The sequence below is a fragment of the Tympanuchus pallidicinctus genome, unplaced genomic scaffold (assembly GCF_026119805.1).
Source record: "Tympanuchus pallidicinctus isolate F22 unplaced genomic scaffold, pur_lepc_1.0 scaffold30, whole genome shotgun sequence".
NCBI lineage: Eukaryota > Metazoa > Chordata > Aves > Galliformes > Phasianidae > Tympanuchus > Tympanuchus pallidicinctus.
Window position 1 is genome coordinate 1,289,796 of NW_026294748.1, and position 27,200 is coordinate 1,316,995.

General features: G+C 50.6%; 1 protein-coding gene and 1 long non-coding RNA gene across 4 annotated transcripts in view; one reads left to right on the forward strand and one right to left on the reverse strand.

The window, feature by feature from the left end:
- APOC3 (apolipoprotein C3) overlaps positions 1-27,200 on the reverse strand; it is a 298,571-nt gene that overhangs the window by 90,105 nt on the left and 181,266 nt on the right. The gene's annotated exons all lie outside the window — the stretch shown is intronic.
- On the forward strand, positions 18,272-21,960 carry LOC128087659 (uncharacterized). Its single transcript, XR_008209934.1, has 2 exons — positions 18,272-18,928; positions 18,999-21,960. It is a non-coding gene; the product is annotated as an uncharacterized LOC128087659 (long non-coding RNA).

Below are 27,200 nucleotides of genomic sequence, written 5' to 3' on the forward strand. Positions count from 1 at the left end.
CGAAGGTTGTATCGAGCAAATACAGCAGATCTCTCAGACAAGGATTATTGACTGGGAGTCACATACCGTGTAAACAGGGGTGGCAGTTTTGATCTACAGCTTGTCCGTGTCAATACTCTAATTGATCCAAGCAGAGGGAGCTTAGAGCCCAAGAGGAAATCAGCCCTGGCATGCAGGCACAGAGGGAGGCACCAGGCTGACTCCACACCTGAAGATGCACGAGGACGTGGGTGGGGTCATGGGGACACAGGGACACAGGGGCCATGCAACCACACTGGCCAAACAACGGGTGAAAGCAGTGCTTTCCAGCTGAACAGGATTTATGTGCATCTGCATTGCATGCTAGGCTGGGCTTGTTCTCTGATTGCTTAGCAACACTGAAGGGCGAGCAGTCGGAGGGGGACTGGAGAGGTGGCTCTGTCCATCAGCCAGCGGGAACCTCTCCTCCTAGGGTGAGATGTGTGGGTGGCATGGCACTGTCTCTCCCAGTTTGGGGGTCCCCGTTGAGCAAAGGTGCATGCAATCCATGTGTGTGCTCAGCGTGGTTGTGCCTCGTCCTCTGCCAGAGGTGCGAGCAGAGCCACATGTGCTGCTGTCTGCACGGATGGGCAATTCTGTGAGCCTAGCCCGGCCCATCAAGGAAACTTTCCTAGAAGCCACTCATCTCATTTGTTATTTTATAGGAGCAGAATGAATCTCTCGGAGTGTGAGTCAGATGGCGACATTGAGATAGGCACCAATGGGATAAATACAACTGCTCTGACAAGAGAAATTCAGTACTGTCGCTTCCAGAAAGAGATCTGAGCGAGAGAGATGTCTGTGTGTGCAGCGTGGACAGAAAGAGAGTGTGATTTGTGTTGGAGAGAAGGGAGGGAGACGGATGCAGATTCACATTTCATGCGGTATGAAATCACTCTTCCATTTTGATTAAATGCAGAGCTCCTTCAAAACGAAAAAGCCAAAATATAACCTGCAGACACTCGGTCATGACACAGGAGATCTGAAAGCCTCGTTGAATGCTTTATTTCCTCCTCCTGCCGCCCTCGCTGTGAAACAGAATAAGGGAGAGAAGGGGCTGAGGATGGGGAGGGAAGGGTGCTGGGGGTGGGCAGCCTCAAGGAGCCCCCGCATGGCACTGCACCCCATAGGGTGGGATGGGATGCAGGCGGGTGGGGATGCAGTGCTGTGGGTGCATCCCCAGCTGGGTGTAGGGACAGGGACAGCAGTGCAATGAGCACCTGTGGAGCTGGCCTGAAGATTCCCAAAGCAGAGCCATGTGGTTCTGTCAGCCAGTTTAGTAGGGAGGAGCTCGCTCCCACTGTAAGAGGACAGGTCTGTTAATTAGCACAGAGCACAGTAACCCACGGCACACTCACTGCAGTTAGCAAATATATCTATTTAAGGAGAAAAGTGCACACGGGGACCTCTGCACCAACATGCAGTGCTCCTGGCTGGGAGCACCATGCCCCCAGAGGAGCTTTGGGCAGCACAGGGGCTCTCTGCAAAATATTTCATATTTTTACCCCCAAATCATCCTCCCCCACTCTGTAATTTCTCTTCTCTCGACGTCCGTTGTTTGGTAATTAAATCAAGCAGCACAAGTGCAGAAGCACCTAGCGAGAGCTGATCTGGCACACTATCAAAACCTCAGAGCTGCCAATCATTTGGTTTTCACGCACAGTTTCAGGCACTGCTCGGCGCTGATGGTGAGCAGATTGTTTCAGCTCTCTGGTTTCTGCTCCCTCACCCACTGCCCATTGCTCAGAGTTGGATGGGGGCATGGGGGGGCCGCTTGGACAGCCATGGATGGGAGCTCTGATGTGGTTCTATTTGAGGGAGCATCTGAGCGTGGAGCCAAGTGACAGGAGCGAGGTCCCCATCCTGGTGCCGGGTGCCCACGGGTCGTGGAGCTGGCAGGGGTTGTGCTTTGCTTGCCTGGGACGCCCTCCAAGCACCGTACAGTCAGAGGGAATTTTCAGCCTGAGTGGTGATTTGGCTTCATCCTGCAGGCAGCAGAAGGTTTTGTGCAGCGCTGGGGGACTCCAGCAGCTTGGGCAGGAATTGTGTCCTTAGGAGAGGTGGCACCAATGTAGCCATGCTGGTGGGTGGGCGCCGGAGCCAACGCAGGTCCTGGCACACCTGTGGGCAGACACAGAGCCTCCCTCACCCCTTCCCAGAAACTGCAGCCCCCAGTGTAGACCATGGCAGGTGACTTTGGGTACGTCTGAAGGCTCGCGTGTTAGAGCTACAGCTTGCCTTTTTTGCAGCAAGACCCATTGGAGAGTTCTTCCACACCCTGCAAAGGAAAATCTGTGCAGAGCCCAACTTCCCAGGCACTGCTCTCTGCTCTGCCCCACAGGTGGGGGGGCAGAAAGCATGCAGCATGCTGTGGGGCAGAGCTTTGGGATTGCAAGGGGAAGGGGCCCATACAGCATGAGAATGCCAAATCCGGCTCCCCTTCCTTGGGCTTGGGGGCTTGGGTCTGCACGGAGCCAAGTGTCCCTCCCTCCGAGGGAGCTATTTATCTTGGGAGAAACAGAGGAATATTTTGTATCTTTGACAAAGCAGCACTTTACGGGCGCTTGACACTTTATTAACTAATCTCTGGTACTTGAGTAATTTATTATGTTTAAGCTGGTGCCATCAAGTCTCTCAGCAGTGTCCGTGTGCGCCGGGAAATAAATTAAAGACTGTCCAGAGCTACTTGGCTCATCGCTGTGATTGCTGGGCCAGCCTTATGGAGGGCTAAGGTGCTCTCCTCCCGCAAATTGGAAATTAGGAATTAATAAGGCGCCAGGGCTGCGAGCCCTGCTGGCTGCAGCTGGCGGAGAGGTGGTGGCTGGGCTGCACGGTGCTGCGGCCCCTGTGGGCCCCCCAAGATGGGAGGGGGAAACCCAGTGCCCTGCCAGCGCTTCAAACATGTCAGTGGGATAATGTGGGTAATTACAGCCTGTCAGGCCACCATCAATCCCGGACAATATAATGGAAGAGCTGATATGGGACCTGATTAATAAAAAATTAAAGGAGATAATAAGTGCCAATCAACAGAGGTGCATGGAAAATAGTTCTTGTCAAACGGAGCTGATATCTTTTTGATTACATTACAAGTTTGCTTGATAAAGGTAATAATGTTGATGTAGAGCACTGCGTCTTGTGCAGGCAGTTGAGTCGGTGCTCAAAGAATTTGGATTACAGAGATAAAACGGGCTGAAGAACGTGGCAGATGTCAATGGGATTAAAAACAGGCTGGGGGCAGGTGCTCCTCTGCAACCATCAGTGCGGTGGTGGTGTGGGGTGCATGGCTTCTGCTGGCACCCCTGCCTTACTGGGTTGGCTATTCTGCTCAGCCCGAGGAGCAAAGCGTCTGGTTATGGGGGCTGAAGCCTCCAGGAGCTGCAGGAGAGCAGGTGACGAGCTGTGGTGCGCAATGGGGTGCAGCCGATCAAATCCTGGGGGCCCCTTGGTGCTGGAGCTGGGACTGCCCTCATTGGAGGAAGTGTAAAGCCCTTCTGATAGCAGCAGTAGCAACAAAATGCAAGTGGTCCCATCCATCTGTTTCCATGGCAACTCGAAAGTACTCACTTTGGGGTGGAGGGATCAGCCCTCACCTCTGCATGTGTGTTAGCAGTGGGCCGAGGCGGTCCTTTCCTTCTCGTGGCTGACATGAATTCTCAGGCAGACTCAGAGGATAATTAAAACATGTACTGTTTAACGAATGACAACAATTGAAACTTTAATTACTCGGCCTGCATCTGTGGTTATTTTTTTTTCCCCCCTCCCCAAATTGCCTGACTCATGAAAGGAAATAGAAGGAGTAGGGAAGGAGACCGAGGGCAAAACCTGATTATGTTTATTAAGCCAACACAAAAAGTCAGCACCGTAATAATAATTAAATTAATTATAAAAGCAATTTACTACCGAAAATGTGATTTGACAGCTTACAGGCTCTTGCACCGATCCAGCGGCCGTGGCTTAACGTAGGCAGGAATGCAAACCCACCCAGGAGAACCAGTAGGGAATTGTGACGAGGTGTCAGGATGGCAAACCAGAAGTGCCCCGTTCTCAGTGCTGCTGAGCTGGGCTGCGTGGGGCACTGCCATGCCTGGAACACAGATGTGGGTGAGCTGTGAGGAAGCAATCCTTGTGTCAGGATGGTGAGGAGCTGGCGCTGCTGCCCAGAGAGCTGTGGGTGCCCCATCCCTGCAGGCACTCCAGGCCAGGTGGGATGGGGCCCTGGGCAGCCTGAGCTGGTGGGGGGCAGCCCTGCCCACGGCCGGGGTGGCACTGGGTGGGCTTTGAGCTGCCCTCCAACCTGAGATGTTCTGTAACTACGAAAACGGGCATCTCGAACAACTGATTAATGTAAAATAATTGTGAGGATGGCTCAATGTTTATAACCTTTCTCATACCAGGCAGAAGGTGGTTTACAGCTTTGTTGAAAAATAAAAAATAATCTACAGGAAGATGAGAAAAGAGCTGGCTTAGAAGTGACAAGTTTTTGGCCTAAACTGCTGGATCCGGAGAGCTGTTCAAAGGAAGCAGATTGCTTTCAACCAGAAACAGTTTGATTGAAAACCTTGTTTTCCGTAGGAGAAAAAAAAAGTTTTGACAAAACACTTTCATACGAAGCTCACTCCTCTCTTGCTACCAGCGATGAGCGCTGCCTCTGCGCCTGCCATCAGAGCACTTCTCTTATCAGTGCCTTGGCAATGCCTTAATTTGGGAGATGTGTTTGTGCAGGGACTGAGGGAGTGTCACAAAGGTGGCTTCCCTCTTCCTCGGTGCCTTCCTGTGTCCTGGTGGGCTTGGTGCTGGAGTCTGGGGCAACCACCCATGGCATTGCTCCCAAGTTCCCTCTGATGCCATGCAGTGTGTGGGTCTGTGCCCTGCAGGCTGCTGGGCTGCATTTTACAGTTTTTGCCTCCTCTTTTTTTCTTTTTTAACGATGCAGGATGTTTTTGCCATGCAAACTAGGTCAGAACCTCAGCGAGGGGCTTTTCAAACACCCCGGGTTTTGAAGCTGGAAAAAAACAGTGCTTTTCTCCTCTCTCCCATCCCGCTCCCTTCTCCAAAGGCACAATGATATCCAACCACTTTAAACCACCGGGTTTGAGCAGCAAATTATAAGTTAAATTATAAATAATGCCCAGCTTTCCCAGGGCTCTGCCTATTACGCGAGACTCGGAGCCGTTCCCCCAGCCCGTCTCTGCATCCAGGCCAATGCAGTCATTATGTCTACGGGGTGCCTGGCTGCATCGATCGCCTTGAAAAATGCATGAGCATCGCTGAGCAGCGCCTGGAGCATGGGAACCTACAGCAGCTCACGGGCAGCGAGGGGATCTGGGGCAGGAGCTGAGTTTCTGCAGGTTCCCTCAGATCTGTGATGTAAGCACGCTGCACTTGTGTTGTTCTGTGCTTGTTGCTGGTGGCATGTGGAATCAGAGCTCTAAAAAAGGGGGAAGGTCAGAGCAAGCTTTGGAGAGAGGATGCTGCTTGCAGCCCACACAAGGCTCAGGATCTCATCGAGGTTCAGGGCTTGTGGAGCTGCTTCTGCAGCACACCGTGCATCACCCATGGGCTTGCATGTGGGTGTAATGGATGGGGAAGTGCGGGCTGGAAGGTCTCGGGGGCAGAGAAGACAGCATGTGAGCCATCCGTCAGGTGAGAAGGCAAAGAAGTAACATTTCAGCTCAGTAATTTTTAATAATTTATGATTTTCTCTCGGTTCCCAGAGTGTTATTACCTCACTTAATATCATTTACAAATTACATGCGGTCCCATCAATTGTAGTAAAGGGAGGAAGTGTCTGGGAGATGCTCAAGAATCAAATGCTATAGAGAAAATGAGAATTTATGAACCTGGGAATGCTGCAGTGGTGCAGGGCCCGGGATGCTGCTCACACAGGCTGTCCAGGGATGTGGTCACTGTGTAAAGGAGGGACATGGGGGCTGCCACCAGGCAGGGCAGCTGTGTGCTCTCACCCCTCTATACCCACCTTCCTCCCCATCTCTGTCTCTCTCAACCTTCTCCAGAGCTCAGGAATGCAAGCAGGGGTTGAGCATCATTAGCAGAAGATGCAGGGTTGGCTCAGCCCTACACACTGATGGCATTGGGTGGTGCGGGGTGGATGTAGTCCCTTGCTGGGGCTGTGTCTGGGGCTGCAGGGTAGGTCAGCATCCCCTGTTGGCACGAGACACCATCACCTGTTGCCTTATCTCTCATAGTGAGTGTGCTGCTTCACTGCCGTCGCCCAGCGGGGCTCGTTGCATGGGAACGAGAGCACACAAACCCAGCTCTGCTGCTGCCAGCTCAGTCATTTGGCAGAGGAGAGGCTGAGCCCCTCCTACCCAAAGCTGTTTTCTTGTTTGTCTTTTTTCCATCGTCCGTTTTTTCCTTCTTACTAGAAATAAAGAGCGAAAGAAAGGAAGAGAGCCAGCCCTTTTCCTACTCTTCTCCTCCTCCTCCTCATTAGCGCTGCATCCCAGGCAAGCTCAGGAAAGTGCAATTTCCTTTGTGTCACCAGTGGCACAGAAATCTTCTCCATGGCAACACGGCCGGCGGCAGGCAGTGCTGGGCTCTGGGATGCCTGCAAGGCTCTGGAGGTGGTTGGGAGCAGGGGGGATCTGGGGACATGGAGGGGAGATGCTGTGTGGTTCAGCAATCCAGGGCACTGCAGAGTGCAGCATCCTTGGGGGGCTGCAATTGGGCGCTGGGCATCTTGCTTTTGGCAAAAGGAAGAATTTGTGGTGTCCCGCAAACTCTGAGCTGGGGTGTTTGTGGGGACAAGAGTTAGCCAGAGGATAGCTGGTCAGAGGTCTGGATGCTTGTCTTGACCGTGCCCACCAGCATGACACAGCCCTGGAAAAAGGGACATCCATCTATCAGGATTGCAGTCATCGCTGGGAGGTGAGAAATGGACTCCTGCATGCATCTGTGGGGCTGACCCAGGGCTGCTGTCGTGCTCCCCACAAGTCAGGTGTTCATGCTGCCATTGCTCCTCCTGTGTTTCACATGGGAGAAAACTCATAGCTTCCTCCTGGAGACCGCGCTGGGGAGGGGTGGAAATGATCCTCAGTGCAGCTTCCTAACGGCATTCCTTAATTACCCTTCTCACAAGGTTCAGACACAAGCAAGTCTCTGCAGAGCAAACAGCCCTTTGTTATCTAATAACTCACAGGGAACAGCGATTTGCATACAGCAACAGGAACAGAAAGGAAAAAAAAAGAAGCAGAGGAAAATGCCTCCCTGTGAACATCACAGAAGCATTTGATGGCAATAACTCACCCTGGCCAATCTCCCTGTCTGGAGTTCTCCCTGAGTATCTGGGACGAGTGGGACTTGCAGTTCTCTCTTCTTGAAGGCACTGCACTTGGCAGAGCCTTTTAACTAAATTGAATGTCTCTGTCCTGCAAAAATCTGCTTACATGCTGCCTTTCATGCCAGCGCACCTGGACATGCTGGTGATTGCACTACAGAAGAGCAAAGCCAGATGAAAAAGCTTATGAAATGTCAGTAGAAATGTAAGTGGTCAAGAGCTGGAGTGCCTGTTCAGCAGTGGTTTTCATCCCAGATTGAGAGGAGGGAGTGAACGATCAGGGCTCAGTGTTAAACGTGGGGTTTGCATTGGTTTGTAAAGTTGTAAAGCTCAGCGTGGCACTGCTGAGTGCTCTGTGGACAAGGAGGCAGGGGGAGAAGAGGCACTGGAGCTGGGGCTGAGCTCACGGACTCTGTCTGCAGAGAGGGGCTGGCATAGGATTATTGAATCATTAAAGTTGCAAGAGACCTCTAAGGTCATCCAGACCAACCATCCACCTACCTCTGATGTTGCACACTAATGTGTCCATCAGTGGCACGTCTCCATTTTTCTTGAGCACCCCCAGGGATGGTGACTCCACCACCTCCCTGGGCAGCCTGTGCCAGTGCCTGACCACTCTTCCAGAGGAGTTTTCCCTAATATCCAACCTGAGGGCACGGAAGGGAAAGGTTTTGATTCAAGTGCATATGCTTCGGTTTCACTAAATGCACAGAGGGTACCGCTGGACTCAGTGGAAAGGGACTGTCTTATCTGCAATTGGATTATTTTTAACTGAAAAGACAGTAGCAGCTGCTAAAATGCATTGACTTGTTGAAAACATATAGATTTGGATAGCAATGCCATAGAGCGCTATCACTTAGGTGTCTCAGCCCATCTGCGTAAAGTAACTATTGATTTTGGTTGATATGCATTGATTCCAAGAAAACTGCCCTGCTTTGAAAATGAACTTCCAGGAGTTTCAAGGGAATATGCAATGCGCCGTCTCTCTTGCAGGGCTACCTTGTTTTGTTAAACGTGTCTCGCGTGTTTGAAAAACAGAAGCAAAGCCAAACAAATAGCTCGGAGGGAATTAAAATGCATCGATTCTCGGGGTGGGAATAATGGCCTTCGTTAAAAGCTTTTGGAGACGTTAACATACACTGCTTTGAATAAAGATCTCCCTCCGGCCCACTGCTCCTGCACCTGCTGCCACGACAATTATTTGGATGGGAAGGTGGGGAGCTGAAATGCAGCCGCGCTGCCTCGGGGGTCCCTGTGTGCAGAGCCAGGCCTGCAGGAGCCAGGGAGGGAATGGGAGGCATGGGAAGCCTTGTCCTGCCTGTCCCCCTGCCCAGGGACAGGGACTGTCCGTCTGTCCCTCATGGTCTGGCTGGCTGTTTGTCTGGCTGCACCTTGTGATCTGTCTGGCAGTCCCTCGTGATCTGTCCACCTGTCTGTCCAGCTGTCCCTTGTGGTCTGTCTGCCAGCCTGTCCGTTTGTCCCTTGCGGTCTGTCTGGCTGTCCTTAGAGGTCTGTCTGCCTGCCTGTCTGGTTGTCCCCCATGGTCTGACTGTTCGATTGTCCCTTGAGGTCTGTCCAACCCTCTGCTCAGCTGTCCCTTGTGGTCTGTCTGACTGACTGTCTGGGTGTCTCTCATGGTCTGTCTGTCTGCCTCTCATTGTCTACCTAGCTGTCTGCCCGGCTGTCTGTCTGCTCCTCGCTGTCTGTCCAGCTGTCCCACTGGAGGTATCTTTTCCCTCGCAGTCATTTTAATTGGCAGGGAGCGGTGAGCAATCAGGCAGCAGGTCTCAGCCAGCCTGACCTAACAGAGCCTTGCCACTTGGATCAACAGGCAGAGAGTCCATATGGGAGACCAAGCCCTGGTCCTTCCACCAAGTCCTTACTGTTAATTAAAGGTATTAATTGGCACACAGCCTGCTTATTTAAAGAGGCAGTGGCCTCTGCAGTGCCTGGTGGTAATTATAGATACACAGAGCTGCTCCTAAAGGAGCGGTACAGGTGGGTGGATGGGCAAGGGGCTCTGCTACCCCAGCTCAGGGGCTTCTGCCCCTTTGTGTGCTGCTGGGGAGGACAGATGTTTCTGGAACTGTGCTTGGAGGTGGGAAGCATCAGCATGAATGCACGGCTGGGGCTGGACCCAGTGGTACCCTGGTTCTTCTGCGCCATTCCAGCACTTCAAGCACCCAAGGGGGTGCAAGCAGGAGGATTTTACTGGTGGGCACTCCCAGAGCCTCCGCCCCAACTTGGTTAAAGTCTGTGCAGTTCAATTTCTGAACGTAGTCTGGGAGCAACATGAAAATTAGATCTAATAATGAATGATTACAACTTTCAAGTTAAGTCTAGTTGGTTGACTAATCAATTTGGTTAAGTGAAAATCCATAGCAAATGAGTCAGCCGCAGTACAACATTTCTCCATCTAATTTAAATTAAAATCACCAACCATAATAATTTCACAATTACTCTGTGAGGATTCACCAGGGACTTGCCCCTTGAGAAAGAAAATGTCAAGGACTGCAGGAGAGACACCAGGGGCACTGGGAGCGTGGGGATAGGGATGGATGCTCCAGCAGTGGGGATGCATTGTTGGGTCTCCAGGTGACACCGTAGCTCCTCAGCACCAAAGCATAGCACCTCCCATCCCCCCATGGGGGGGATGCATCCAGGGGTCTGTGCACCCAGACCCCTCTATGCAGCCCCCAGGGGTTTGGCCATTATTCATAGCGATGGAACAGGGCCGTGTGAGAGGGGAGCCTGGTCCTGTAGATCAATTTGTAATTTTTCTTCTTCGCTGTGGCAAGAGTGTGAGGGATGTGAGCATTAAATCCCCAGGAAAGTCGCCTCTGCAGCAGTCTTTAGTGGTCTGCATTATTTATTTGTGTACAGTTGTGTTACACACTGGGCCCTACCAAAATAAGTAAATAAGACCAGGGCAAGCTGTGTCCATAGCAGAGCATGTGCTTGGGGATGGGCCTCGTCCTGCACACAGGTGGGCTGTGGGGAGGGGTCTGGGTGCACAGAACCAGTCCTGCTTTCTGCTGGGTCCTCTGCCCCTGTTGTTTGTTTACAGCAGGTCATTAATTACCTCGTGTTCACCCAGAAAGCGGAGGACAAGATGATCTGGTGGTTTAATTATTCAGTGCTCTTACAGAACTCTGTGCTTGTGCAAAACACTCAGATGCACACTGCAGAGAAGCTGGCCTGGAAGGCTTTGCAGAGGTTTCTGTGCGTGGCTGCTGTAGTGGAAATGCTAAGTCATGGCTTGAAGCAGTGATTGAGCACCTGGTGGGAAGGCAGGGCCAGCCCAGGGGAGCTCAGGTGCGTGAATGCAATGCACCTGAGAAACCAGAAGGGGGTGGAGGCAGGATCCATCCCTTCCCAGACTTCATTTAAGGGTTGCCAGTGGAAGCAAATGTATCTTGCTGGAGCTCCCTGTGTACCTGAGGCCTTCTGAAGGTAAGCAGCTTCTTCCCTTTGTTTTTGTGCCTGTTGTATTTGAGTAACTCCTAGCTTGCTGTAGCCTAGGATCTTACTGCTCTGCTGTTGTTGCTGCACTTTCTATCAGGTTACAACCATAGTGTGTGCAGCTCTGCTGTTGGCATGCTGCTGTGCATGCATGTCTGGTGTGAATGTTTGCAGCAAGGCCTGGTCTCAGGGCAGCCTCAGACCTTGCTGCAGCACTGGCAGGCTCTGCTTTCCTTTCTCTGGAATGTGCTAAAAGTAGCAGTCAGATGGGTGCCGCTTGTGTGACCCACAGAGGACTGTGAGGACTGCCCAAATAAATAATAAAGCATTTCCTTGCTGTTGTGAAAGAGCTCCTGTGGGAAAAGCATTTTGATGCATTTTGATAAAAGGGTCAGGCCGTGGCCAGTGGGAGCCAGGAGACATTTATTTAATGTCGCCAACACAAAGGGCACTGAGAGCAACGTCTGCCCGCTCCCAAGCTGACATCTCTGCTTCTCATTTCCTGGGTTCAGGATGTGGGGGTTGTGCTGGGGGTGTGTGAGGGTCACTGCCTTGCAGCCACCCCCCCAGGCTTTGTGCCTTCTGTGTGCGTCTGTTGGAAGGGGAGGGAGACGTGGCTCGTGGAGCAGACGGAACCATGGCTTATTTGGAGCATCTTGTACTAACTTTACAACTGCTGCATGTCTGCAGGCTTTTAATAGTCGAGTTCCTGGGTAAATGGATAAAAAAATATGTCCTGTGGGGACTAAAGGCTTTAGGGAATAACTTATGCAAATCCTCCAATCTGAAAGCAGGTGGTAGCAAGTTTTCTGCAGTTTGCCTCATGGTGATGGTGGGAAATGTGTGGAGTTGGGTAGTGTGGGGCAAAAGCCTCATGAGGATGAAATCGTGAAACCTGCTTGGCCCTGGGCACCTGACCATCCTCTGGGAGGGATGGAGGCCATGAGGAGATGACAGCCAGGTACCTGGGAAGATGGGAACAGACAAACTATGCGTTGCTTTCTTTATTTGTTGGGTGACAAAGCTGAAAGCAGGCACCACCAGGTCTGCAGTTGGGTTGCTCTGACGCAGTCCCTTCAGAGTGCTCATGTCTAGCATTGCAGAGCTCAGCTCACGTGGGGGCTCCGGGGCTGCAGGGGAAGGAGCCCAAACTCCAGTTCTCTCTTGGTGTGAAGCCTCAGGTTTTATTGGGCAGCAGGAGCTGAGGTGTTGAAAGATGCATTATGAATGCAAGGTGTAGGGAACAGAAATTATTAAACTCACAGATAGCAACAGAGCTTCCTTTGTGAGCGGTGGAGATGGGGAATTATGCTGAAGCAATGCATTGCAAATCACCCAATGAAAGGCAAAGAAGGGCCTTTTATCCTCCAGGCCCTGAAGTTTTTCCGGTATCTTTGTATGCAGAGGCATTCCTTCAGGGGAGAAAGAGAAGCCAGCAATTTTGTGGCTGATTGGCAGGCTGTCCAGTGCCAATAAAGATATTTGTTTTTTCATAGAAGTGCTCACAGACTGAAATCTCGCTCTTGCATTTTCCATTACAGAGGAAAATGAAACTTGGAATGCTTTCTCCATTAGTGCTGCTTAGCCTCAGAGTAATAGCGATGCTTGAGCGACTTGAAAGGAGAAACAGTGCGCTCCAGCACAGCAACCAGAGCAGGCATGCTGTGTGGAGCATGCTTAAATCCCCAGGGAGCCGGGTGCCCCTGGAATTTGGCCATTATGGCTATTCTTTTGTGTTGTGGATCACTGGGGTGAGGTGGGGAACCAGCATTGGGAGGCAGGAGGCTGGGGAAGGGTTGGTGAGCACCAAGCATCCTGAGGTGGCTTTGGTGACCCACTCCATGAAGAACCTGGACGGTAGCAATGCTGAGATGGATGTAGTTATCTCTGCTGGGTGTGGGCTGTGTAAGATCCCCTACTGGTCCCCATCCCCTTAGGTGTCCCTGGGTGCTGCCCACTCCTCCACGCTATCACCCCACGCTCCACGCTATCACCCCACATGCGCAGATCCCCGGCAGAGAGGAGGAACATCTGTTAACACAAATGCCTTCCTAATTTCTCCTTAACTCTCACTCAGCATCTGTGCTGAACAAGCCCCGTTCAGCTTGTACCGTGTTTAATTCTGGAACGGATTCAAAAGCGCAGCGGAGCCGGGAGCAGAGAGGAGAGAGACGCTAAATCTTTAATGGTGTGCCGAGTCAGAACTTCTGCCGGGCTCCGTCCTAATCACATGGGGGAGAATAACCAGAGACAGAATTTCTTAATAACAAACACCTTTGCAGCAGCTCATTAAATCACTGCGTTTCTGAGGCACAGCAGGACACTTGTGTGAATAAATAGTGCAATCTCCCAGTCTTGAAGTATTTTCACATCTGAGTTATTTCCCCTGCATATGATCAGCTCTGTGTTGTGGTGGTTTTTTTTTTTTCTTTTTTGGCTCCCCATCTCTACCACGAATGGTTTTTGCTGATGAGCGCAATTAACAAATGAGAGACAAAGCCGAAAAAAACCACGTCTCCCCCCCAGTTCTTCCTTTAATGTTTTAGAGTTGAACAAATAGCAGAGGAAAATGGAGTGAGGAGAGATTTCTGCTGATGATCTGAAGGCGCAGCTTTTTTCCTCCTGTTTACTGCCTGTCTTTGTAGACAACAAAATGCCAAATGAAAAAGAAAGAGAGAGAAAAAAGGGTGCCAAAATAAAAGGAGGAAGGAAAGAAAGACCCTCTTCAGGGTGTTTATCCAAGCAGCGTATTTGCTCATTTCCTATCCCAGCTCATGCATAACGCCAATGAGATGGAAAGAGCCTGTTTTGCTCGAGAGCTACCAACAAACTGGGAGACATGCCACACAATTGACTGTGGTGAAATAAATCGAGCAAAAGGTTCCCTTCCATCACCCTGGCTCTGCAGGGTTCACAGGAGGGGTGAGCACATCCATTGCGCATGGGGCTGGGGCTGTGCTGTGGGTACTGAGCCTCCTGCTCAGCAGCACTGAAAACAGGGCAGAGCAAGTGTGTGTCTATGGCCAGGGCTGCAAGGAAATCAGGGCTGTGAGCAGAGTTTAACAGCACCGTTGATTTATGGTTATAGATGCTGCATCTAATGTAGGGCAGAGAGTGTTTGAGGAATTTCTAGGAATTGAAGAGTTTCAGTGCTCTAAAGGCAAAACCAGGCTGGGGTACCATGGGCAGGGCTGGGTGTTCCTTGGGCAGGGCTATGGGTACCAGGGGCAGGACTGGGGGTTCTGCATGCTGGGCAGGGCTGTAATGCAGGGACTGTGCTGTGGAACAGAGGGCTCACTGCTGGCCTTCTCCTGGCTCCTCACCTCTACTGCCCAAGGCTTCTGGTCACTGTTGTATGATCTTAGGGGAGGAGTTTTGTGTTCTGTGTGGTTTTGTTTTTTTTTTTTTTTTTTTTTGGAGAGAGAGAATGACCTTTTTTTCCCCCCTCTCTGAATGGCTGAGGTGAGGTAATGCATCGGAGATGAGAATGTGAGCAGAGCGATGCCATAAAGCCAGCAATAGTGCTTATTCAGTAGTTCAGCTATATGAAGAACTCTGATAATGGCATCAGAAAACTCGTGGCCCTGCAGCACTCTGCATGCTGACCTGGCTGCCTGCCCTCTACCAACTCAGTTATTTGGGGAGAAGGCAGCCAGCTCTCCAGGTGGGCACCCTGCAGCTGGTGTTCCAAGAGCTGTCCTCGTTTGGGGAGGCCAAGGCCTACACAATGCATCTCATCATTAGGGGGACTCTGACCCTTCCAGCATCAAAAACTGAGAGGTTTATCTCCTTTTCCCCTCCTGCCTTCATTTAAGAAGCATCGTGCCTATCCATGCCCCCTATTTTGTTTGCTCTCTGGCTTGCTTTCCTTTTCATATAGTGGGAATAACTGCCAATTCACGAGGAGAAATGTCCCAGTGATGTGTTGCAGTGCTGGGGGTGAAGCAGCTCAGGACCCACCTCTGGCTGATACCCCATCCCATGCACTTCACGGGGACACTGCTGCATGCTGACATCCTTAATTTATACCTGTCCGTGTGATGCTTCATAAGAAGCATTTTCCAGCACGGTCTAATTACAAGGTAAATAAATGGTCCCTCCCTTATAGTTAATTCGTTAGGTGGCTTTATTGCCAACAGGAGAGAGATGACACAGAAGGGTATTACGTACAGTGTTGCTAGTAATTATTTTTATTACTTCACACTAGTTTTATTGTGGTAGTAGGGGGAGTTTCGAGTTGTCGCTTTCTGCTCGGTGTAGTTAATGTTCTCTGAGGCTTTCTGGCACGGCTGAGCAGGGTCAGGTCCACAGGCTGTGCTGAGCATCTCCAGGAGAACTCTGAAATGGGAGAGCACCTGCTGATTATTCCCCTGCTGCTGGACCAGGGCTTTTCCTTTTTCTGTAAAACCTTGGTGGAGAGGCTGGCATTTGCAGGATTTTGGAGGAAGTGGATGTTGCTGGAGTTGTGCATGTGAGTGCTGATGGATAACGGCCTCAGTCAGGCGGGGCAAGGATTCGCTCTTCCCTCAAGCATAAGATGGGCTTTTGCTTTTGGATTTATTTCACTTCTATTGGGTGAAAATAACTATTTTAACAGCAAGCTACTTGTGTAAGCAAAGAAATTCTTTGAGCTCCGAAGAATGTTAAGGTGTACAAATGTCTTTGTGAAAGATGATGAATTCCTGTAGTCTTCTCTAGTGAATTTTGCTTCTGTAAATCTCTTCTCTTTGCTTGTGCTAATTGGTCATAGCATTAATTAATCTGATTTCATTATATCTCTTTAATTTGTCAAGATACCATTTCTTTATTGGGCAAAGAAACACGTTAGAGGATTGTCACAATTGGAATAATCCCCCCCTTCTTTAAAGTTACCAAGAGAAGTCGTTATCAATTAAGCTAATTTGCATATGCATTAGTGTAATCATTTTAGTTTAGCCAAATTTGCGAAAATTTACATAGCAAATTGACCTTCCACATTTTCACTTAAACATATAAAGCGCAAAAGAGAATTGCGTTGGCATTGATAATGAAATGGAGATTATTTTGCATGGTTCTCTTACTAAAAGAGGCCTAATTAGACCAAGTAATTTTTTATTTCATCCCTAATTGCAAAACAAATAAGCTCTTTGGCAGTTTCTTCCCTTTCCCTTTGCCCATGTCACGTGGAGGGGGAGCGCTAATAGGGAAGTCGTGTTCTCATTAAGCCACAGTTGACGTCTGTGTGCTCCTCCATCAGAGGTCCCTCGGTTTCTTCCAGGTATTCCGCTTCAGCTGTTCGAGTTGCCTGGATCACCGATTAATAGACAGCTCCCTCAGTCTGGTCTGCTGAAGTAGCAGAGAAGAAAGGGAAAAAGAGAAATAGTGCTGCTTGTCTAAAGCAGCGCAGCCATGAGAACAGGCAGTGTCTCCCTTCCCACGTGGGAATTACAGCAGAAAGAATTCCAGGCTGTGAAACATAATGGTGGGGAGTGCTAGAAGTGCTTCCACTGGGGTACCTGGGCTGTCACCGAGTCCATTGCCATGTGCAGAGGGATTCTTGCTAGGTGTGGAGGCATACAGGGAGCACAGGTGTGGCTTGGGTGGGCATGTGGTGCTGACACCAGGATGGCTAAGCTGCTCCTCCAGGTATGGAAGCAATGCAGAAATGGCATTTCTGAACATGCCTGCTGCAAACCCACTGAGCTGTGACTCAGTGTGATGCAGGAGCACTGTTAGAATTAAGGAAATGTTAATGCATGCAGCCAGTGTGTGTAGCTGCAGTGGAGTGGGGGTGTGCAGGGGACCCTGCTGCTGGTGCCTGGCGGTCTGGGCAGTGCCTTGGCTTTCCATCCCATCTCACCTCCAGCAGCCTCTGCTGCAACCCAGCAAAGGTATTTGCATTTCCTGCCTGCCTGTCCCCACCTCGCCCGCATGCAGAGGGCAGCTCCAGGTGGAAAATCTTTCCTCTCGGGTTGTTAACTGAGCTGAGTGCTTCCCCCCACCACCCTATTTTTTTGGCCTTGAGTGTTTTTAACGGCAGCCTTCATGGTTTGATGGAGGATTTTACACTAATGCAAGGCATTACCTAGTTAATTTGGCCAGAATAGAGTGTAATTTTGCACGGTCAAAGTCATTGCTACTTGAGCTAAAAGTTCCATTACAGTGCACTGCCCACCTAGCTATTTCAGAGCACGCAGAGATAAGTAGCATTTTATTAATGGGTGTCCTCGGGAGCTTATTTAAAGGATGGCTCCTTGTCTGCATTGGAGATGAATATGGGAAGGAGCCAAGGCAGTGAGGGATGCTGGCAGCTGCCATGGATTTGCCACCCCTCTCAGTATGGTGATGCTCTGTCCGGCTCCTGGAGCATTGTGCCTGCAGGCTGCTCTGGATCCCTGGTCCCAGGCAGGGATCTGGTTGCATGAGGACATTATTATGCCAAGCACTGTGTAAACATAGAACAAAAATTTGGCTCCCTCACTTACAAATAATACATGATCCTCTTGATCGCTCTTGTTGGCTGAGGGCTCCCCAGCCTCTCCTGAAGTTGGGACTTGGAATGAGCAGTGCTATGGTGCTCATTGCCCTTTCCCTACAGGAGGCCTGAAGCAGTGAGATGAGCAGAGTGCATGGCTGGCAAAGCCACCTGCAACCCTGCTCTTGTCAGCATCCCCTTGGGATGCTTTGGAACCCCCTCTTGGCTTGGATGGGCTGTGGTAGGCGATGGAGCAGCTCAATGGCCATCACAGCCTCCAAATTGCTGCAAGGCTGTTGTTCTTCTGATTCTTGTGCCCTCGCTAAGCCCAGCGCCAAGTGGCTGCCTGCTCCCTCCTCGTGCCCCTCTGCACCTCCTTGTGGCTACTGCTCATGAGCTAAATCCCTTCAATGTGGTGGTTGTTTGTTTTTGGAATTCTTCTCTATTCTCTCCTACCATCCAGCTGCAAAGCAACGTACACACCAGAAGCAAACCAACCTCTCACAAATTATTCCCCAGCTGTGACTGATTCCAGCAAAACACCTCGTGTCTGATCTACAAAGCCCGAGCTGATCCGCAAGCCCAACCAAAGCGGGTCCTTCCTCATCACATGCTTGTGCTGCCAGAGCAGGAGACGTGGATAATACTTTGGAGCTGCTACAAAAGCTTCGGAAAAGACTCTGCCATGGTAGCAAACAGCTGGTGTAGCTAATCCATTTTCCAAGCACATTTGCAAGATACATAATTAAGAGTTCTGTTGAGGGGCGAAGCGAAGCAAACCATTAGATTTGTTTATAATATTCTGGGTAGTGTAATGCTCACACAGGATATCCCTTTCCTGCAAAAGACATTAAGATGATCCTTAGGAAATGTCCCTGGGATTTCCTGATGATGCCTACATGACATTAAATTTGTGTAAGTATTTCCAATTCCATTTGCCATGGAATTAAGCACCATGAAGGATCCCATAAATTTAACTTGTTAATTGCTGGATCAATCCAGGTGATATTCCTTTAGGTTCTCTCTTCTGATTTCTGTTGTTTTGCAGGCACAAACTGGGATGGTTTGAGGAAGAGGATGAGCAAGTTCCTTCAGCCTCATCATGGCAGCACAAGCATGTTGACAAGCTATGTGTGTTTCACCTGCTATTAACTTGCTGCTTGATGACAAGCAACTGTTTCTTCCAGAGCAAACTAACACTGTCCAGGTTGAAATTAGCCTGGTTGTGGCCCATGTCCAAAGCAATGTTTGTGTTTGTATGTCTCCGAGTTTGGGGCAGCTGTTGCAATGTGGCACTGTGGATTGGGTCTGCAAAGGGAGGCTGCATGAGGGAAGAGCAGGCACGAAATACCTGTTTTTGCTTTATAAAAACTTCCCTGTGGTCTCTACTTTGTCTGCAAGACCCACCTAGCACCTCCCAGTGAGGTCTACTGGGAATCCCCTCATGGCAGGGGGGGAGAGTTGGTTTGAGTGGGGGGGGAAAAGTCCCTGATCATCACAGGGGAGTTGGACTAAATGACCCTTAAGGGCTCCTTCCAGCTCAAATGGTTCTATGGCTCTTTGAAATGAGAGGTGCCCATGGCTCTGTGCCCTTAGGGTGCAGCAGAAAAGAGAAGTGAAGCCGCGTGATGCATCCCAGCACTTTTGCTACTGGAGGAGGATATGCAGACGTTGCTGCTGTGCAGAGTGGTCTGGAGGTGTGCTCAAGCTCCCAAACACCCTGAGCCTTGCTCTACACTTATTCTGACTCTGTGTGCTTTCATGCAGGTTCCACAGCTCCGTGTGTTTCTCGCCGTGTTTCCATCCTGTCGAACACTCAGAGCCTGCCCTGCGCGCATTTCGGAAGCGAAGGACTTTCCTAATTACAGTGCGAACAATCCGAGGTGGGCTCCTGTCTGTCTAACTGTCAGGGAGAATAAGTCAGCAGTGAGTCAGAAGCAGAGATGTGGAAATGATGCGGGAGAAAGGGAATAGTCTGTGCTGGGCTTAATCACAGGGGCCAGGTGCTTTACATTTCTTCCAACAAAACTCTGTTTGCTGCGGGCGCCTGAGGCTAGCTGAGGCGGGCAGCATAGCCGAGGCTCATCAGGCTCACTTGCCTCCTGGGCACTGTCTTTCACTTGGTTGGGCATTGGCATCTCTGCACCCATTGCATCACACCCGCTCCTTGTTCTGTGTGTGCTCCCGGAGCGGCCGAGGTGCACCATGCAGCCTTCCCTTGGAAGCTATTTGCTTTGTCATCATTATTATTATTTTACTATTCTTTATTGCTATCAGCAGTAATGCAAGCCCTTTTGCCTATGGAAAGGATTTTTTTTCCTGTTGTTTCTTCTGGAGGGATCCAGGAATTCTCCACTTACCTATGTCGTATTTATTACGCTTGGTTAAAGATCATTAAAGCCTTTGTTAGCAGAGCTGACTGACAAGAAGAGTGGATTAATATTAGAACACCCTGTCAAAAGTGGTGAAAAGGCTGGATTGATTTTATGGGAAGTTTAGTCAGAGTTGTGTGTAAAGCCCTTGGGGGGTTACACTGCAGTGAATCAATCTCCTATATTAGCAACTCCCTCTGGGAATAGTCGACTTCAGTGTTTATTACAGCCGAGGCTGCATATAATAGGGATGGCAGCCACTCGCCTCCCTCTCTTCTTTCTCATAATTTGCTGCTTGCAATTGCAGCCACACAGAGGAGCACCTGAGATAAACAAAGGTGCTGGGCTCTGTGTAGCAGCAGAGCAGTGGGGGGGATGAGATGAGTGTCTGCCACCAGCCCTGTCCTGCTGCACCCACCCTGAGCTCTGCCTGAGGACCTGCTGAGAGCTCCTTTGTGGCGGCAGTTTTCATCCCAGTGCCTGGGTCGCAAGAAGAATGCACACAGGACAATACCAGCGAGAGCTCCTGCAAACATCAATTAACAGAATCCCACGCCGTGTGGGTAAGGAGGGTTTTGGCAACCCTGGAACAGAGACACGTGGTTGAAAGAGATGTGACAAGGTATCTGTGCACTTTGGATCTAATTGCATTCAATCACCTCTGGATCTAAAGCATCACTGGTGCAGCAGGGATGCTGTGGGCCAGGAGGGACTGTGCACCCCAGTGCACGGCTCATAGCACTGCAGTGATGGCATTCCCACAGCTGATGGCTCCCGACCTTTGCCACAGCAGCTGCTTGATGGAAACCATCAGCACTTTTTGGAAAGACAGTAGAGCAGTAGAGGCAGGTCCTGCAGTCTGCTGGTGGTTCCTCCAGCTGTGCCTGCATCCTTTTGTGCCGTACGCAACAAGCCAGATAACTTTCATTCCTCCTCTTCCACTGTCACTTCACTTTTTATCTGCTCAACAGCAATTCCTTTCTGCTCCCCCCCATCCTCTTCTCTCACTAATGCTCTTCACTTTCAAATGCTAATAATCTGCAGCACTAAAAGGCTTAGAAGTGGTTCTAGATTGTTTGATCTTTGGCCTGTGATCTACTTTCATCTTCCAGCTTTCAAATGTTACTTTGGATTTACTTTAACCTATTAACACGCTTGGTATTCACAGGCATGCACTTTTGGTGTGTTTTGCATCAGATCCACCCAAATTCAAACGAGCAGGGGAAGTTACTCTTCTGGACACCAACTTTTCACAATCTCTATTTGCTCACAGGCACAGCGGGGGTTTTCCTCTCCTGTTTCCATGTTCCCTGGGGATGCTGAGGATGAGGATGCGATGTTCCCCATTGTGAGGGGACAGCAGTGGCCTTGGACCTGCAGCCACCAGCCCAGCACCCAGCAGGGGATGTGGTGTAGGGGATCGCCCTCCTCCTCTTCTTCCTTTACAGTGGCACCTCTGGAGAGAACGGCTTTGAAAGCGCTGCTTATTTTCAGCAGCTCCTCTGGACTGTCTGGTCCTCAGTCAGTGTTGGATGTCTGAACAGAGACATCAGAGCCTTCCTGAAGCTGTTATAACTTAATCTGGCAGGCCAGCCTGCTCTGGCACCTCTTGCCAAGAGAGGAAGCCAGAGCACTAGATGATTTTCAGACATTAGTGACTGCCATAAATCAGAAAGCAGAAGTTATCGAGTGCTCTGCTAATGGACATTTCCTTCCAGAGTATCCCCTCTCGGGCTTTGCAGGGGCACAGAGGCTGCTCCCAGTGGGGGAAGCCAAGGGAGCTGTGCCAAGGCTGGGAAATGTGCTGAGGAAAGAGGCTGCAAGGTGAGAACCAGGCTCCAGCTCCAGCCTGACTGCTGCACTGCTGTGGCTGCTGGTGCTGCTGCTCTCTGTGGGGGCCCCCAGCCCCATAAGCACCAGCCGTGCTTTGAGAGCTGTGCAAATCCCAAGCCATCAAAGGGACGGCATCATTGGAGGCCAACTTGCCTCAAATGACTTAAAGTGCAGAAGGGAGATTTCAGCCAAGCTGAGCGCTGGGCAGGTTTAAACTGTGTAGAAGTAGTCGATGTGAGATGGCAGTGCTCTGTGCTGTGCTTCCTGTCTCCTTAGGGCTGACAGGGGAAGGGGCAGAGCCTTGAGCCCTTTGCCTTCAATGCTGATTCCCAATCAAAGCGATGCAGTCCTCAAGGAGCAGCGAACTGTTTAATATTTAAACCCAAACAGCCCAGGCAAAGCTGCTTTTCTTTTTTATTTATTCTTTTAATTAAATGCCAATTAGAGAGGGGGGGAAAAGGCATTAAACACTTAAATACACACTACACCCAGGTTGCTCAAAATTGTTACGACCTAATTATCTACTTAAGTGATCATTTGAAATTCCATATCAAGCAATTCATAATCTGCCCCAAAACTGAAGGCTCAGTGAGCATCAATGGGCAGTGCCTACCCTGTGGTTGCTACCTGTGGGATTGAAGTTTCCCCCTGCACATCCATGGGGACTTTGTGCAGATGGGGCTGGGAAAGAAGTGGTGTTTTCTGCCCGGAGCTGCAACTCAAAGCAAGGTCACTGTCAGGAGTTCTGTGGGTGCTTTTTCCCATGTTGGAGGTTGCAGTTTCCTTGCTGCATGGCTCTTCTGGTTCTCCTGGCTTCGAGGTGCTATTATCTGCTCTCCACCCTGCTGCTCTATGAACGCTGAGGGACGTGGGATGGTGGGGATGGGTGGATGACTTGGTGATCTTAGAGGTCTTTTCCAGCCTTAATGATTCTATGACAAGCTGGTGCCACCCATCTCATGTCGCTTCAGCCTGAAATGAGTTCTGGAGGAGGCATGATGGTGAGATTCCCCACTCACCAAGAAAGAGTTCAGCCCTTCTGTGCACCTTATCAGGGCTGGAAAATCTTCCACTGCATTTCCTTCTGTGGAAAGTGCTGCCCCCGCAATTAAACCCTGTGCACGTGTCTAAATGCATCCAACTGAACCCTGCTCATCTGCCCCCAGCACCACTCTGTGAGCTCAGGGTTATGAGGGCAGATTGGGGAGGCCCATCCATAACCCACAACGCCGCCGTGCCTAACGAACAATGCATTAATTAGAGGCAGCAATTCAACCTCCACCGTAATCAATTCCAGCAGCGCCCGCTCTGCCTGCACATCCGACAGCCTCTTCCACTCCCCTCTGCAAGATTTATTAATTATCAATGCTGGCTCCGGCGTGGCATGCAGAGGAGAGCAGGAGCGAGGAGGTGGTATCGGCGGCGGAGATCTGAGAGACGTCTGAAGGGGATTGGCATGTGCAGGAGACAGCCTGCCTCCTGGGGACTCGCCCGGTGATCTTTTTTTCCTCCCTTCCTCCTGCTTTTCTTTTAATTAGTGGAGTTGGTGCGATGCTCTGCTTGGACAGCAGGGAGGAGGGTGCGCGGCAGCAGGCAGGGGCTGGTGGGTGCGTGCAGCATCCCCTGCTCCCTGTATCCCATCCCCTCACCCAGGGCGATGCTTCGTGCCTGGGTCAGGCCCAAACAAACAGCCCCAGAAGTTGGCTCTGTGCTGACCCTCTCCACCCACCTGTAAACTGCAGCCCTGCCAAGTAGTAAGCTCTGGTCTTTCCACCTATGGATGAAGCGTGGCGATTTCCAAGCCTGCCAGCTGATGCCAGCGGATGACATTGTGATTTTATTGATCTCTTCTTTCCCACTGGTGCTGGGGGAGCCGTGTTTCCAAGCCTGCTGGGGGCAGCAGGAGGAGGCGGGTTGGTGTGGGATGGGAGGGCTGGGGGCAGCTCTGCTGCTCAGGCTCGCAGCCCATACTGTACCCCAAGCATTTTTTTTTTTAATACTATTAGAAAAAAATACAAAACCAGTTATTTTTATGCCCCTTTGCCCCCCTGTGCTCTCCTGCCTGCTGTGTGCAGGAGGCACTGGGGGTTGCCCCCATTGTGCTCCCCTGGGCTGGCTCAGCACAGCACACAGTGCCAGCACCAGCAGCTTTGGGCACAGCGTTGCATTGGCATCTGCATGAGAGCTAATAAGGAAACATCATTTCAAACTTCAGCCCTCATTTGCCGGCTACGAAACAGCAAAACAAAGCGAGTGAGAAAGCGTGAAGGGGGAGTATGTTCTAAATATGCCTGGGAGGATTCAAAGACACTTTAAAGTGGGGATGTGGTCTGGGGAAGAGTCTATTTTCAATGCAGATTTGTTTTTGTTTGAATTAGTTGATGCTTATTTTAAGCTCCTGTGGCACGTTGTCATCTCCGGATTGCTTGTTTTCCTGTGCCAAAGTCAACCTTAATTTTTTTTTCCTCCTTTCAAGAGGAACCCACGATTTTCCCTCTGTTGCACAGTGCATCAGATGGGCAGGACAGACCCAGCTTCTCTAAGCAATGCTGACAAGATTACCTACTGATTGCTGGAGTAAAATGTTGCATTTCAACTAAAGCTGGGGCAGATGGCAGAGGAAAGCGCTGGAAACTTGTCACTAATTTCTAGTGAAGGACAAACCTCCTGGGGATTGTGGGTTCACTCTGGGTAAGCTGGAGAAGTCTGGCTGTGTTGCTAGTGCTCATCCCATGCATCTGCATTGGGGAACATCCCTACTCCCTGCACCCCAAATTGTGCCTTGAAATGATGGGATGGAGATGCCTGGGCCCGCTGCAGCCCACCTTGGCAACCCACCTCCAGCAGGTTTGCCTTCAGCAAGGGGTAAATGCTGCCTTCACATCTGCACAAAAGCGGCCAGAGGATTTAAGTGAAGCATGGACAACCCTCAGGAATATCCTGTGTAACTTCTCTTTCATTTTGTATCAGCAGACTTGGAATGGGAACACTTGTGAAAGAGCAGCAACAGGTACTGCTTATCCTTGGGGGGCTCAGTGCCTTCCCAGAGAAGAACAAACATAATGGAAGGAGGGCTGCAAGCACAGGTCTGGCTGTGATGCTGCAAGGAGAACACAAGCAAAGCATGAAGTTCCTAAATGCATGGGTGTAAGGTATGGGCCACAAGCCCCACTCAGCAGAGGTAGACCTGGGAGAACCATCAGCCTCTGTGGGGAGCAGCAACAGGGCTCACACCACTCATACTGCTGGGAATTTGGGAATTGCACCTCATCCCCTCCCCAGGAGCTGGTGGCAGTGTGGCACTGCCTTGGGCTGCGCACATGTGGGCTGAAATCAGACAGCCGACAGAACCCAGTCCGAAAGATCAGATATTAGCTAATGAGCTAATTAGTTTCTTATCAGCAGCTAATGGCCAGGAACTTCGTCGGCATCTGTCGCCATCGCTGGCGGATGGGGCAGATGCTGAGGATGTGGGACCAAAGCAGAGCTACCAACACATCCTGTTCCACGCTGTGGGTCCCTCTGCTTCTGTTTTTGTGCTCTGTGCCGGTGCCTTTGAAGATGGGCACACCATCAATTATGTAGCGCAATAAATAAAGCTCTTGACCTTTCCTTGAGCTTGCCCCGAGACACTCCTGCTCCTACACTGGGGCTGCTCGCTGGTGTCATTACTTAGGCTGTGCCGTTTCTCATCGTGCTTTCGTCCTGCCCTGTTTTCTCTACATCAATCACCACAGAAAAGGTCCAGGGTGCACGAGAAGCCCCCGCAGCGCCAAACCCATGCATCCCTGGCTCTGCTCAGCCCCCGGGACCCTCCCGGCCACCAGCGAGATGCCTGTTGGTCTCTGTCTTCTGTCACTCCCTTAGATTTCAGCTCAATCATTTCTGAAATGTGGAGCTGTAGCTAAAACGCCTTTGCAGTTTAACAGGATTTTTCACAGCCTACACAGCAGAGGCTAGAGTTGCTCATCACCTGCTGTTGTAATCTGCACCGTTAAGCCTCCAGCTCTATACAGAAAGCTTAACTTTGCTTTGCTTATTTGCCTTCTCTATTCCCTCGCATCCGGCAGCCATATTTCAGGCAGGAAAAGTTAATCTTTTTTTCCCCTGACTCCAGACAAAGGCATTTCAAATGAGATACAAATTGCTGATGAAATTATTGGCTTTGAGCCCCGTCTGGGAAAGGCCCACTTAAAAGAGCCCCTGCTAAAGGGAAGAAAGCCATTTTCTGCAACTCTGACAGCACTGCCAGGAATCACAGAATCGTGGAGTGGTTTGGGTGGAAGGGAGCTGAAGGCCACCTGGTGCCGCTCCCTGCAGCGCACAGGGACACCCACAGCTCAGCAGTGCTCACAGCCCCGTCCAGCCTGACCTTGGCTGTCTGCAGGGATGGGGCACCACCGCCTCTCTGGGCAACCTGTGCCGGTGCCCTACCAGTGGCTGAGATGCTCTCCCTGCAGGCAATGGGATCCTGATCTGTCCCTGCAAATGCACAGAGCATAGAATCATAGAATCATAGAATCACCAAGGTTGGAGAAGACCTAAAAGATCACCCAGTCCAACCGTTCACCCATTCCCAACAGCTCCCACTAAACCATGTCCCTCAGCACAGCATCCAGCCTTTCCTTGAACACCCCCAGGGTCGGTGACTCCACCACCTCCCTGGGCATCCATTCCAGTGCCTGACCACCCTTTCTGAAAAGTAATACTTCCTCATGTCCAGCCTGAATCTCCCCTGCCATAGCTTGAAACCATTCCCTCTGGTCCATCTCCACAGCTGTGTTCAGGATGGGCTGTGCAGGATGCTCCCTTCCTTAGGGCTCATTATGAATGCCGTCTTCAAAGATAAATGTACAACTTGATGCAGAGGTATGCTCTCTGGCAAAACTGAAAAGTTATAGATGTTAGCTTTGTGGCTTTATGAAAGCGCTTTCTTATGGAACCTGAAATGACCAAGATTAGATTGAATTAATATGTACAGTTTTTTTTTTTTTACAAAGATTTCTAGCAGAAGCATTTCATAAAAATGCAAATCTCAGCTGAGATTTATAATTAGTAGAGATATGTGTGGAGCTCACAAATTATCAGCAAAGCCAAACTCTCCACGGATAATTACATGGGGCTGTGCTCAGCATCTGATGGCATCCTCTCAACCCTGCTGCCATCTCAGGGGCAGCGCAGGATGCCCTGGGCACAGGCATGGCATGTGGGAGCTCTGCAAAAGCAGGATGCAAGGGGATATCATGGAGCATCTTCTGGGAGCAGGAAGAGGACGAGGCAGATTGTGATGCAGTTGTCCTGATGCTTCCACATGCTCCTCCTCCTTTTGTGGTGTGGAAGTAAGTCTGCTGTGCTGGGAGCTGCTGGGTGAGCTGAGAGGAGCAGAGATGCAATGCTCTGGGACAATCCATCCTGCTGAGGTGAATCTGTACGTATCGGTTTTTCCAACTTCTTGTGATTTCCTGACACCGTGTGAAAAACTGCAAAAGAAAAGTTATTACAACTGCTGTGAAGTTTTTGGGGAAGGGCAGCAAACCTCTGCAGCAGCACAGCTTTTCATAGGATCATAGACTTGTGGAATCATAGCATGGCTCAGGTTGGAGGGCAGCTCAAAGCCCACCCAGTGCCACCCCGGCCGTGGGCAGGGCTGCCCCCCACCAGCTCAGGCTGCCCAGGGCCCCATCCCACCTGGCCTGGAGTGCCTGCAGGGATGGGGCACCCACAGCTCTCTGGGCAGCAGCGCCAGCACCTCACCGCCCTGACC